Here is a 13,285-nt window from a genome sequence, read left to right as displayed (position 1 = left end):
GTAAGGAGACTATGTAAAAAAAAAAAAAAATTAGATAGATAGATAGAGATATATAACTAAAAGAAAGGCATCTTGTATTAATTACTTTACATGCATTAGAACTACTTTATGAGGCATCACTATTATTATTCCCAGTTAATATAAGTATAAATCAAGGTTGAGAGAGATTAAATGTCGTCCAAATTAGTGGCAGAAGTGGGATTTAAACACAGGCATTACTTGTATCCCAGAGGGTCCTTGTGACTAAAAGAATCTTGTTCTTATTATTGTGGTTGTTCTTTCCACATGAATCCATAGAGAAGGGAAAAAAATTTTTTTTTCCCTCTACCCACTTACGTTCTGTGTCTGAGGCTCTGCAAATTAGACTGACAAAAGACAGATTAGCAGGAGAAAATCCTTATTATTACATATGCTTATGCATGTGGAGGACTTCATAGAAAAGTGAAGACCCAAAAAAGGCAGATGAGGGGAGAGGGGTGGTAGATGAGGGTAAAGGGGATCAAATACATGGTGGTGGAAGGAGAACTGACTCTGGATGGTGAACACCTAGTGTGATATATAGATGATTTATTACAGAATTGTACACTTGAAACCTATGTAACTTTACTAACAATAGTCACCCCCAATAAACTTTAATTAAAAAAAAAAAAAAAATGAAAAAAAGACAGATAGGCCTGAGAGCTTATATACATTTTAAACAAAGAACAATAAATTGTGAAGCCTTGACATGACAAACAAAAAAGGGGTTTGGGCTAGGGGTGGCAAATTGTGGAAAAGTGAGTAGGAAATAAATGAGGGAAACTAGTGGAAGATAAAGGTTAAATTAGTAAGGTTTGTTTGCAGACCCATCCTAGTGCCGACTTTCTGTCTGCTTCATGGCCATGAAACTCCCCCAGGAGAAGAGATTTATGGCAGCCCTCATTTCTCAGAAGTTTCTGCCTCTACTCAGATAAGAACAGCTCTGAGAAGGTTTCTTTCTGCATCTGTTGATGCTCATTGGCCGCCAGCTCAAAACAATCAGGCCAAAGTGGCATATTTGCGGGCAGCATGTTCTGATCCCCTTCAAATCCGTGCCATCTTTCAGTACAATTTAGAAAGTATTTCGAATGTCAAAACAAGATATACATTCTTTTCCTCACTTTTTTAACCAACAGGAGGCCACAAACTCCCTTTCACATGTATCCTTGGTGCTTCCCAACCCCTTCTATGAGGAAGTTCTTTCTGAAGCTTAATTTTAATGCCTCCCATTGTAATGCAAGCCCACTCTCCCTATTCTGTCTTGAGGGAAAGCAGAACAGAGGTTTCCTTTTTTTTTTTTACATGGTTGAAGATTGCTGACTCTGTGTGTGTGTGTGTGTGTGAGAGAGAGAGAGAGAGAGAGAGAGAGAGAGAAAGAGAGATTTTTCTATCAGTAATTTGGAAGAGAACTGCCCTTGGTAGATAATCTCCAGCTTCTTTATATACTCAGATTTTTCACTTGCATTGTTAACTGTAACAGTCAAAATGAAAGATGTAATGTGACATTTATACCACCCCCCTTCTGAGATTCATAAAGTACCAACGATACTCTTGACTTATGAATAAATAGTTTCTAGTCCCCATGGTCTGCGATTCATGGCCCAGACTGATCAAAGTGAAAAAATTTAGCATAACATCCAAGCTTTGAGAAATGAAGACTTAAAGGAACCTCAGAGAAACCATTTGTCTCTGAAAAAGTCTTCCAGGAATCAGCAGAATTAACTTTATCAGAAGCAGCCACAGATGCATTTCAAAATAGGATGAATCTCTGAACTTCTTTATTTTAACGTTAGAGACATTTCAGTAGGAGGAGCATTGCCTTGAATGACTCTGATTTTTAAAAATCATTTGAATTGTTTGTTGAATTACCTATTTCTATCGAGGCCTCTGGAGGGCTAGCTAAATAAATGTTTACAATTTCTAACAGTTCTGTACCACTTGCAGTAGCTATATGCTAAGTACCATAACCAATTCCAATTCTCGTTCAAAGTGCTAACATATCATGGAAGGTTTCACAGACCAACAACAGGTTCATTTCAAACACCCAAATGTAAGCCCAGATGACGTTCTGCAGGTGTTATGGAACACTGAAGTTGGTCCTTTGAAACACATGGAAGCAGAAACACAGCTATTCTCTATAGCCAAGAGAGCAGTGCTATAGGTCAATTTTTATCTTTAGGGAACAAATTCACTGAATTGTGTCCAGCAGTTTTTAACTTTATCGCTTCCATCACAATAGGACTATGACCATTGTGTAGCACGGTATTTGTTCTCAAACTGAGTGAATAGCAGCATAACCTGAAGAACTATTTTTTGGAAGTTCCTCCAGTAATTTGGATGATCACCCAGGGTTGAGAACCATTATTCAATGGTGCTGCACAGACCGAGCGGTCCCTCAACAGAATTGAGACCTGGGCCAAGGGAGGCATAAGGACCAGCAAGTTTGTCTCAGGAATAGGAAAGGCCTGGAAAAGATGGGATGGGCAGGTGGAAGAAAAAGGGGGCTGAAGGGCAGGGCAGAAGCCAACCTTAGCCAAGCATCAACTCAGCTTAGGAACTGCACAGCCGAGGAGCTGGCTCAGCAGTTGGGGGATGAATCCACGCACACGATTCACAGCCTGGAAGGCAGCTCAGTGGAGGAAACCTGCAACGTGGAGTCAGACAACCTGGCTCTGCCCCTTGCAAACAGTGGGACCTTGGGAAAGTTACATATCCTCTCCAGGTCTGTGGCCTCATTTCTAAAATGGGGATAACATAGTAGCTACTTTAAAAGGATGTTGAAAGGATTAATAAGAGCTTGAAGTGTTTAGCACAATGCCTGGTGCCTCGTACTCAGAAGCTACTGTTATCTCTCCCCATCATGACCAAGGCATCCAGCTGTGATATTAAGAGTGGATCTGTGTGTGTATAAACTACATCTAAAGACTAACTGATGTGTGTTGATGAGCAAATCCATGGCCTGGACCTCAGGAACACCAAACAACCCACTGGACACTAGTCACCAATAGGTGAAGCACGTAGATCACAATAAAGGAAAAAAGGTTGAAAATTTCAGTATCTTGAGGAACGTGGCACAGTTTCTCAGTTAACTCTTCGGAAAGTGTATCTCATAGAGTGAAGGATATGGATAATTTGAACTGAAGGTCTGAAGCTGCCTCTCCTTGACAGTTCACTGTTCTCGTGGTCTAGCAGAGGGCAAGACCCAGTCAGAGCACGGAACATTGCACTTGTTGGGGCTGCATTTCCCTCACACACAGCATAGGCATCATTATAATACTTTCCGCAGAGCACAGTGAGAGTTAAATAGTGACAGCAAACAGAGAATCTGTGAGAAATATGGGGTCATTGTTAGTTTCTTCACAGCATTATTTTATCCACACAGTCATTCAGAGATTCCTGAAATAGGAATTTAAAGTTAGCAGGAAGTAGTCTGTATATCTCCAGCGCTTAGTAACTAACACCAGCAAATGACCAGAAAAGCTTTGTTTTAATTATTTCTGTGTTTGGGGATTTTTATGTGTTTTGGTTTTTTAGAAATGGAAGGAGGGAGGGACAGGGGAAGGGAGAGAGAGAGGGAAGAAGACAGGAGGGAGAGAGGGAGAAGGGAAGATGAAATATTTACTGACAGCTAGTGGGCTATCCCTAAGAAAGCTATATGGACCAGGGAAGCAGCAAGACAAATGTCCAGATTCCATTTCTGCCTCATTCCTGGGGACCAGGGTCACGGTCCCCATGGAGGAGTTTAGGCCTGGGGCCAACCGGAGCTACAATCCAGGCTCACTGACTATTTATAGTGCGGGGCTGCTGGGCAGATCTCTTCTGAAGCTGGTATTTCCAGCTCTTTCTAATTCAAAACAGCTCTTCACAGCCCTGGGCCATCACACTGTGTGTTTAAGTGTACAAATCAATATCCTGGGTCTCCCTGGATGCATAGATTAAAACATGTTAGTCATTCCAGTTCACTCCTCAAAGTAAAATAAACCACTCAGGAGTAGCCATGAATTGTTCTCCTTTGTATCGTAAAAAGGTTTAGCTCTGTAGTCACTGAGTTCGTCTTTCCTACTCCTTGTAAAGATAAAATTTAACTGTAACGATAGCTTCAGCTGTACTTCTTGTAAGCATGTTTTAAGATTCCTCCTCCTCCTGCTTAAAATTCTGAGATAACAGTGCGTCCTCTGTCCAGTTTAGCTGGTGTTATGAATTATGGATGCCCCAGCCACTGTGAGACCCACCGGTCACTGATATGGAACAGTTCTGAGGAAATACTGCAGCCAGGTTAAATGGTTTTCCAGAGACTCAGAATATTGATAAAACAGGTCGCCGTTCCAAAGCCAGGCCTTAGTAAGAAGTGCGCCTTTATTTGGTGAGTAAATACGAGTTTGGTAGGGTAGCCTTGGATTGTCACCAAAAATGAAGAAGAAAATGGAGGTGGATTGTGAATGGGGTCAAGAATGGAAGACTGTTAAATTTTATTTCTTGGGATTTATCTTGAATTTGGCGGGGTGGGAGGGGAAGAAGGGCAGTTGTCTTCATTTTTTTCCTTCTGGCTTCAGAAGATAAAAATATGCATTAATACCATCTTTTGACACCAAAATTAATTTCTTAATAGTAGGAAAGTATTATATTGAGAAACAACTTTTTAAAAGAGTGGCCTAAAATCTCATAAGGCTTTAAATACTCCTGTGTTATAGTATAAGGCATTGTCACAATATAGGGCTATACTACATACCTGATATAGTCTCTGTTTTTCTAGAACTCATATGTAAACTTGAGACCCAGAGCGTAGAGGTCTGCCAAGTCATGGAGACCTTAGGTTTCCTTCATTTTTCCCCTGTATATATATTTTTTTCTTTTTCAATTACAAAATTGGTACATGTTCAATGTAAAAAATTGGAAAATGTAAAAGGTATGAAGAAAAAAATTACCCATAACCCTACACCTAGAAGTAACTAGTGTTAACATTGTATGTCCTAATCATTTTCCTTAGCACATACACAGATATATGTGTATATTTTTTACAAAACTGTATTTTATTTTATGATACTATGTATTTTATTTTACATATTACTTTTGTCACTTAGCAAATTATCATAAATATTTTTCTGAGATGGTAAATTTGACTTTTAGTGGCTATATAGTATTCCATTACATGATGTACTACAATTTACTTAACAAATCCACTATGATTACATGTATTAGACTTTCACTATTATCAAGATTTTATGAGGAATATCTTTTGCATATATATTTGGCCATAACTCTGCTGATTTCTTCAGGATAGATTCCATGTGGCATGCTTTCACAGCTTTTAGTCATAATATCAAAATTACCCCCAGAAGTGATGTAGCCAGTAACCTTTCCCCAACTATATATGGAAGTACCTATTTTGGCAACACCTTCACCATCACTGGGTATTAAAAATTTTAAATGATAATTTAAAATGGAAATAGTTATCTCATTGCTTTCACTCCCTTTTTTTATTCTTAAACACATTTTTCTTGTATATACTATTAGTATTTTTTTCTTTTGTGATTTGTTCTTGTGTGTTATTTGCCATTTTTATACTGAGCTGTTTATACCTTTCCCATAAATTTGTAAGAGCTCTTTAAAAAAATATATCAGTGTTTTGTCTATCATTAATTTTATAAATATGTTTCCCAATTTCTGTTTGGTCATGATGTTTTATGACACCAAAAGTTTCTAATTTTTATGTGTTTAAATCTATTATTTTATCCTTTCTATTCCACTTTACATAGTCCTTCACTTTCTCCACCACAAGACTAAATTATATTTATCTAATTTTATTTTTTCTTATGGTTTTATATGTTTATGCTTAATTTTTTTATCACTTAAGAATGTATTTTGGAATAAGTCATGAGGTAGGGAAGCTAACTTGATTGTTTCCCAGGTGATTAGCCAGTTGCTGAAAAGTTGTCTATGGGATAATCTACCTTTTCCTTTAATTTGAAGTGGAAACTTTGTTGCATAATAACTTTCAAATCCATATGTAAAATCTATTTATAGACTTGAAGATTTTCTTTTCTTTTTTTTCTTTTCCCTATTTATCCATCAGTAAAAATATTTAAACTATATGGCTTTTGACATCTGGTGGTGATAGATATCCTATTATTCTTGTTTTAACATTTGTTATTATTTTTCTTATTGTTTATTCTCACAGATAATTCTCACTGGACAATCATTTTCAAGTTAAAAAATAATGTTTGGATTTTTATTGAAATTCTGTGATTAATTTATAAATTCATTTTGGGAGAACTGATAGCCCTACAATAGTGAGACTTACCATCCCCTATTTGTCTAGCTGCTTTTAAAGTTTTGTAGTTTCCTTTATATAAGTGCTTTCACTATTACATGCTTTTTCTCCCCTAATTATTTTATATTTTGGATGGCTATTGTGAATGTTAAGAAAACTATTGATTTGGGCCATATTATTATATTCTGTTATTAATTCTGAAAAGTTTTCATTGGCATTCTTGGATTTTTCCAGGTGGTCAATTATATAATCCCATAAATAATGATAATTTTCTTTTCCAGTATTTGACCTCACTTATTTTTTTATTTTTTAGGACTTTTCTTTTTTTTTCCAAGTCAAGTTGTTGTCCTTTCAATCTTAGTTGTGGAGGGTGCCATTCAGCTTCAGGTTGTTGTCTTTTCAGTCTTAGTTGCAGAGGGCTCAGCTCAGCTCCAGGTCCAGTTGCCATTGCTAGTTGCAGGGGGCATAGCCCACCATCCCTCGCGGGAGTCAAGGAATCGAACTGGCAACCTTGTGGTTGAGAGCCTGCACTCCAACCAACTGAGCCATCCGGGAGGCAGCTCAGCTCAAGGTGCTGTGTTCAATCTTAGTTGCAGGGGGCACAGCCCACCATCCCTTGCGGGACTCGAGGAGTTAACTGGCAACCTTGTGGTTGAGAGCCCACTGGCCCATGTGGGAATCCAACTGGCAGCCTTCGGAGTTAGGAGCACGGAACTCTAACCGCCTGAGCCACTGGGCCGGCCCCCTGACCTCACTTATTTTGTATGTCTATTTGCTTTTTATCACTTCTAGAATGATGTTGAACAATATGGTTACCATTCTTGTGAGGTGTTTTATTTTAACAAAAATGATAATAACTAATGTACTTGAAGGACTTATGATATGCAAGGCACTGTTCTAAGCAATTTAGATGTTTCCTCATTGAATCCAATAGTACTTCGAGGTAAGTACTATTATTATTCCCATTTTAAAGGAAAGAAACTGAGACACAGAGATACTGAGCAAGTTGCCCAAGGTCATACTGCAAGTCACTGGCAGAACCAAGACTTGAATCCAAGCATTCTGATGAGCGCGGTGGTGATGACCCACAGTGTGCTATGGCATAACAATTTATAGACTCTCCTGCCAGGGACTGGGATAGGATACAGGCTGAAGAAGCTCCACTGACATTAGCAGTATCCCTAGTGCCTCATTCCACCAACACTAGACTAAAGAGAACAGCCATTGGGCCCTCTAGTGTCAGTGGGAATGAGATTCCAGAAGAGCAGAGGCCAGGGAGTAACACTTAACCATCAGAGCAAATGTGAGCCATCGTTATCATGAAAACAGCAATACCACAAAGACAGCTGGGGTTGCCATAGTATTCCTGAGGACAAGATAGATGGTCACCCAACAGTGTATTGCTTGATCTTTATGATCACAAGAGATTAAAAATGGGTGAGTAGAAAGCTGATGTCAGCTACCCCAGTGGAAGTTCATAATGACTCAACCAGTTTCCAGACCTGAGTCATTTCTCAGCTCTAGAACAAATCAGTTGAAGGAGTGGCTGGTTCCCCTTGTGCAGAACTCCGCAATGCCATGGCAAGTGTACACAGTAGTGGTTCTACCAGTCCTTCTCAAAGCAACAAAGCCATTTATCTGAATAATTACACACCAGAGAAAAGAGAATATCCATATGATTTTTCAAGGTCTATTGGTGATAGGATATGGTTGACACTAATACTTAGAGGAACAAAATGCCATTAGATCCCCATGTAATAGAGGTGGTATTGGAGGCCAGGTGATAACAGAGTCTGGACCCTAGTCTGTCTTATTATAGATCCAATGTGTTTGTAGAACCCCCACACACACACACCTTATGTTCAGCGCCCTGATTCTTGAGTTCATAATCTGCATGAACATGCATTGGTAGAATCTAATATTAGTTGGCCTCACCTCTGGAATAAGAACTCTGCTATTAGTTACTAAGCTATAGACTCTCACCTTCAAGCCTTCAAGGTAGAATAGCAGAGATTGGGGCCACCTTAAAAGACGTAAAGGAAGCTGGCTGGGGTGGTGGTCCCCATCATATTTCCATTTAGTTCACCAATCTGTCCCCTAGAAAAGCCGACTTAACCAAGTACTAACCCAACCACAACAGCTGTCCCAGATGCAGTATCTTTATATCTTTATTTACTACAACAGATCTACATGGCTTCTGGCACTTGGTATGAGGCTATTGGATTGGAAAATGTCTTCTTTTCAACTCCTATTAGAAAGGAGAATCAAAGGCGGTTTGCTGTCACTTGGAACAGACAGAAATATACATCCACTGCCCTGCTTTCAAGGCTGTTAACCTCCCTGCTCTATGTCACAATAGAGTTTAACAGGATCTTGATCATCTGGATATTCTGTAGAAGGTCTTACAGTTTCACTCACCAGTAACATCATTTTTAATGTGCCTGGGGAACAGGACGTAGTAAATACTCTGGATGCAATGGTCAGACATATGTGGATCAAAGAGTGGGAGATAAACTTCACAATCAAGGGCTTTGCCTTGATCAGCATAGGTTTTCACAGGTCCCGTGGTCTGGGACATGCCAGGTGACTCCAAGGAAAGAACAAATTAGTATACTTTCCACCTCCTATCACTAAGAAAGTGGCACAATGCTTGATAAAACTAAGTTTTGAAGATTACATCCATTACACTTGAATACTGCTCCAACCTATTTATTAGTGATTCCAAAGGCTGTCAGTTTTGAGTGGGTGCTGGGATTGCACTGTGTCCTCCCAAATCAATATATTGAAGCCCTAACCTCCAGTACCTCCGAATATAACTAGATTTGGAGATAGGGTCTTCAAAGAGGTGTTTAAGTTAAAATGAGGTCACTAGGGTGGGCCCTACTGCAATCCGACGGATGCCTTCATAAGAAAAGGAAATTTGGACATACAAAGAGACATCAGGGGCTCATGCACAGAGAAAAGGCTATGTGAGGACACAGCAAGAGGGTCGTCATCTGCAAACCAACAAGAGGCCTTGGAGGAAACCAAACCTACCAACACCTTGATTTCAGACTTCTTGCCTCCAGACCTGTGAGACAATAAATTTTTGTTGTTTAAGCGACCCAGTCTATGGTGTCTGGTTATAGCAGCCCTAGCAAATGAGTACAGTGGGCGTGGAGCAAGAGAGAGCTCTGTAGAAGGCCCAGGTAAGCTACGAGCAACCCTAGAGCTCCAGCTCTGTGACCAGGTAACCCTACGGTGCTAGGCTCTGTACAATCTCTGACCAGCCTCAATAAGAGAATCACAAAGCAGACCCCGAGAGGTACTGAGCAAGCCCATGCCAGCTGCAGCAGAGAACTCTTCACTGCTCAGGGCCCATGGAGTGACTGAGCATCTGAGCATGGTACATCAAGTGACCATGCAGTGACCATGCACCCACTGCTGCTTTTATGAGATGTATATTATCAGAGCCACCGGGTCATAAAGGTTGCACAGAAGAAATGTATCATAACCTGGGACTTAGACCTCTTAGAAATAAAGATCTGATTGCTCCACCAGGCAAGCAACCTAAACCCACAGAAGTGCTGGTCAAGGAGAAGGGGGGCTCTACAAAGTGTGGGAGAGAAGGGACATAATGATGAACATCTTGGGACAAACTGCAACAGCAGGGAGAACTTGGCCCACCAATCTTCCTGTTACAGATTCTTTTTCTTTTTCTTTTTGACCTTGAAGATTCTGTGATAGGGTAGAGTAGCGTACCACAGGGAATGTGAGTGGTACAAAGTCTGGACTGTAGTAGATGCTGTTCAGACCCCCTCGTCCTTAATGTTTCAGAACACAACTGTCTACCTGTCAGCACCTAGATTTATTTGCCTGGGGTTTTCTCTGGCCTATGGAGCAACTCTACTCCTGTGCACAGCGGGCCAGATGTGCCAGAGAAATGACAGCATGCCCCCAGGAGCAGCCTTTAACTAATAAGCGATGGGACCTGGTGGGTAAATATCCCAGCTCTCTCGTCTCTTAGGCGGGATGACTCTGAGGCCCATGCCTCAAACAGACCCTCAAAGCCCCCAGGACTAAACTCCAGTCACCTGTAGTGCTCAGTGGCTTGAAAAGAACCTTCATTTACTGTCCTCTCTTCACTTCACTTACTCCTCTACCATACTTTCCTGTGATCATTTCCAAAGTAAATAATTTGCTCTATTGTCTCGATGTCTGCTTCTGGGGGGACCCCGATTAAAATAAGACAATGCACCTATCAAAATATAGACAATTTCTAATTAACAACATTTCTAATTTCTTCACATTGTTGTCTGGGATTGCTCTCTCTTATGTGTGCCAAAGGAAATGAGGTAGTGGACTGGAGAAGTGACGGAAAAAGAGTACATTAGCCGCTTAATGGATCAACACCTGTAAGGTAAGGCAATTGCACTGTTTTCTGGTGGGTACAATCCCTGGGTCTCTGCCTAAGGTGATAGAGAGTGGAGAATGTATTGTCCTTATATTTTTCAGTTGTCACTCTTGCGTTATCTATAACCTGGGGGTGCCATAAGGCATTCCTTAAATCTATTCCATTTGCCTTTTATATAAAGAGGAGCGACTGCTCCAAGATTCTGGCATTTGTTGTCCATCAGTGTTCCTTTTAGTCATCATTGTAAATTTCCACATTTTCCATGCCTTCATTTGCTGTGCTGTCATAGGTATTTTAATGAAAATTGAATGACACTGCATGATGGAGGCTGCTGGCCATATGGTATTTTGATCTGAACATCTGCAATATTCTATCTCAAGAAGCAGTAAAGTAATAAAATGGAAGATGAAATTCCAAAGGTCCAGGGAGGCCATCTTCCTGGAATAAGACCATCTTTCCATATATAGCCACAGCAGAGATGCAGTAGTAAGAGGCAGCAAGTAGAGAACTAGAAATTCAAGTGTTCGTTAGCATGGTTCCTCAAATGATTCCTAAGAAAATTATGAGCTTGGACAGAGAGAGAGAGAAAGGGGGTGGGGGAAGGGAGGGAGGGAAGGAGAGAGAGAGAGAGAGAGAGAGAGAGAGAGAGAGATGGGTCTACACTTCAAAGAGGCCTTAAGTCATAATTATTTCTCCAGAGACCTCATGCTCATTCAATAATGCTTGGAATATTTTGAGAAGAATTAAAAAACTATTTCATTTTAAAGTTAGCATTCTGAGTATTATTTCATTCTGTAGGTGACATTGTAATGGCCAAACAATTACAGTGCTGCAATAAATTCTGGAAGTGTAAGGGTTATTTTCCTTTTGGGCGAGGTCATGATTTGAGTGATTTTTCATTGGTTAAGTTCCATTATTATCTGAGTGACACTTCTTGTAATAATAATCTTGCCTTGTTTGCCATCTTGTCAATTTATCTTTCTTGACCCGATGCCACTAACACTCGACCCTGTGATAGTAGCTAGTCTGCCCTGACCTTTGCAGCTATTAAACCCAAAGGGGCTAATAAGCAACCAATCCACACCAACCCTAATTAGCCATTTCCAACTGCTATAGGAAAAAGGCAGTTCTTAGCCCTTTCCATCATAAAAATTGAGAGAAATTTAACATAAGCTGGAAAGGAAAAACCAAAAGGAAAACACCTTGGAAAACCCAAGAAGCTTCTCAGCCAAACTGAAATCCCATTTTAGCACTTCCAAAGCTTTCCAGAGTGACTCTGAACAGTTATTCTAGGGATGATGGTATTGGTTTAAAAATTCAAATGCAGGGCCGGCCTGGTGGCTCAGGCAGTTAGAGCTCCGTGCTCCTAATGTGAAGACAGCCGGTTCTATTCTCACATGGACCAGTGGGCTCTCAACCACAAGGTTGCCGGTTTGACTCCTCGACTCCTGCAAGGGATAGTGGGCTCCGCCCCATGCAACTAAGATTGAACTCAGCACCTTGAGCTGAGCTGCCACTGAGCTCCTGGAGCGCATCCTCTCAGCTGCAAGGTTGCCGGTTCAACTCCCACAAGGGATGGTGGGCTGTGGCCCCTGCAACTAACAACAGCAACTGGACCTAGAGCTGAGCTGCACCCTCCACAATTAAGATTGAAAGGACAACAACTTGACTTGGAAAAAAAAAGACCTGGAAGTACACACTGTTCCCCAATAAAGTCCTGTTCCCCTCCCCCAATGAAATCTTTTTAAAAAAGAATAAAAAGATTCAAATGCATATTCAGTGTGATGCACCGGAAATGTGCTAGGAGCTGAAGAATCATGAGACCATATAAATGAGCTGGGATAGCAAATAAGATGCATTACACATTTCAATATAAAACGTTTGGGTCACCTAGATACCTAATCTGTCTGAAACCTCCAATTACTATTGTCTGAGACTATGCTTTGAAATTATGTCATAGTTATATCTTTTTATTCAGCAATGAAAACCCCATAGAACAATATTTATTTAACTTTCATGTGCCTTAAGGTTGCCTGGAGAGGTCATCTCAAACCTCAAACGGTCTGAGAAGAGACCTAAGAACCTGTATTTCAAAAAATATAGACCAAGTTTATCTTGAATTATGCTTTTAAATGTTCCAGTAATAAATGTTGAAACAAAATTGTGGTAAAACCCAAAGCTTCACCATATCTTCGCCAATGGGGAACAGATATGCAAATAGAGCATCTGAGATGTCAGGATGAGACAGATTACTCTAGGTCAGAAGCCCTATGGCTGTTGGAGTTTTGTGTGTGTGTGTGTGTGTGTGTGTGTGTGTGTGTGTGTGTGTGTTTTAAGATTTTATTGGGGCAGGGGAACAGGACTTTATTGGAGAACAGTGTATATTTCCAGGTCTTTATTGGGAACAGTGTGTTTTTTCCCAGGACCTATCAGCTCCAAGTCAAGTTGTCCTTTCAATCTTAGTTGTGGAGGGCGCAGCTCAGCTCCAGGTCCAGTTGTCGTTTTCAATCTAGTTGCAGGGGGCACAGCCCACCATCCCATGTGGGAGTCGAACTGACAACATTGTTGTTGAGAGCACATGCTCTAACCAACTGAGCTACCTG

Source organism: Rhinolophus sinicus, chromosome 3 (assembly GCF_057876585.1).
Source record: "Rhinolophus sinicus isolate RSI-liver-muscle chromosome 3, RSI-T2T, whole genome shotgun sequence".
NCBI classification, from domain to species: Eukaryota; Metazoa; Chordata; class Mammalia; order Chiroptera; family Rhinolophidae; genus Rhinolophus; species Rhinolophus sinicus.
This window is presented reverse-complemented; position numbering follows the sequence as displayed.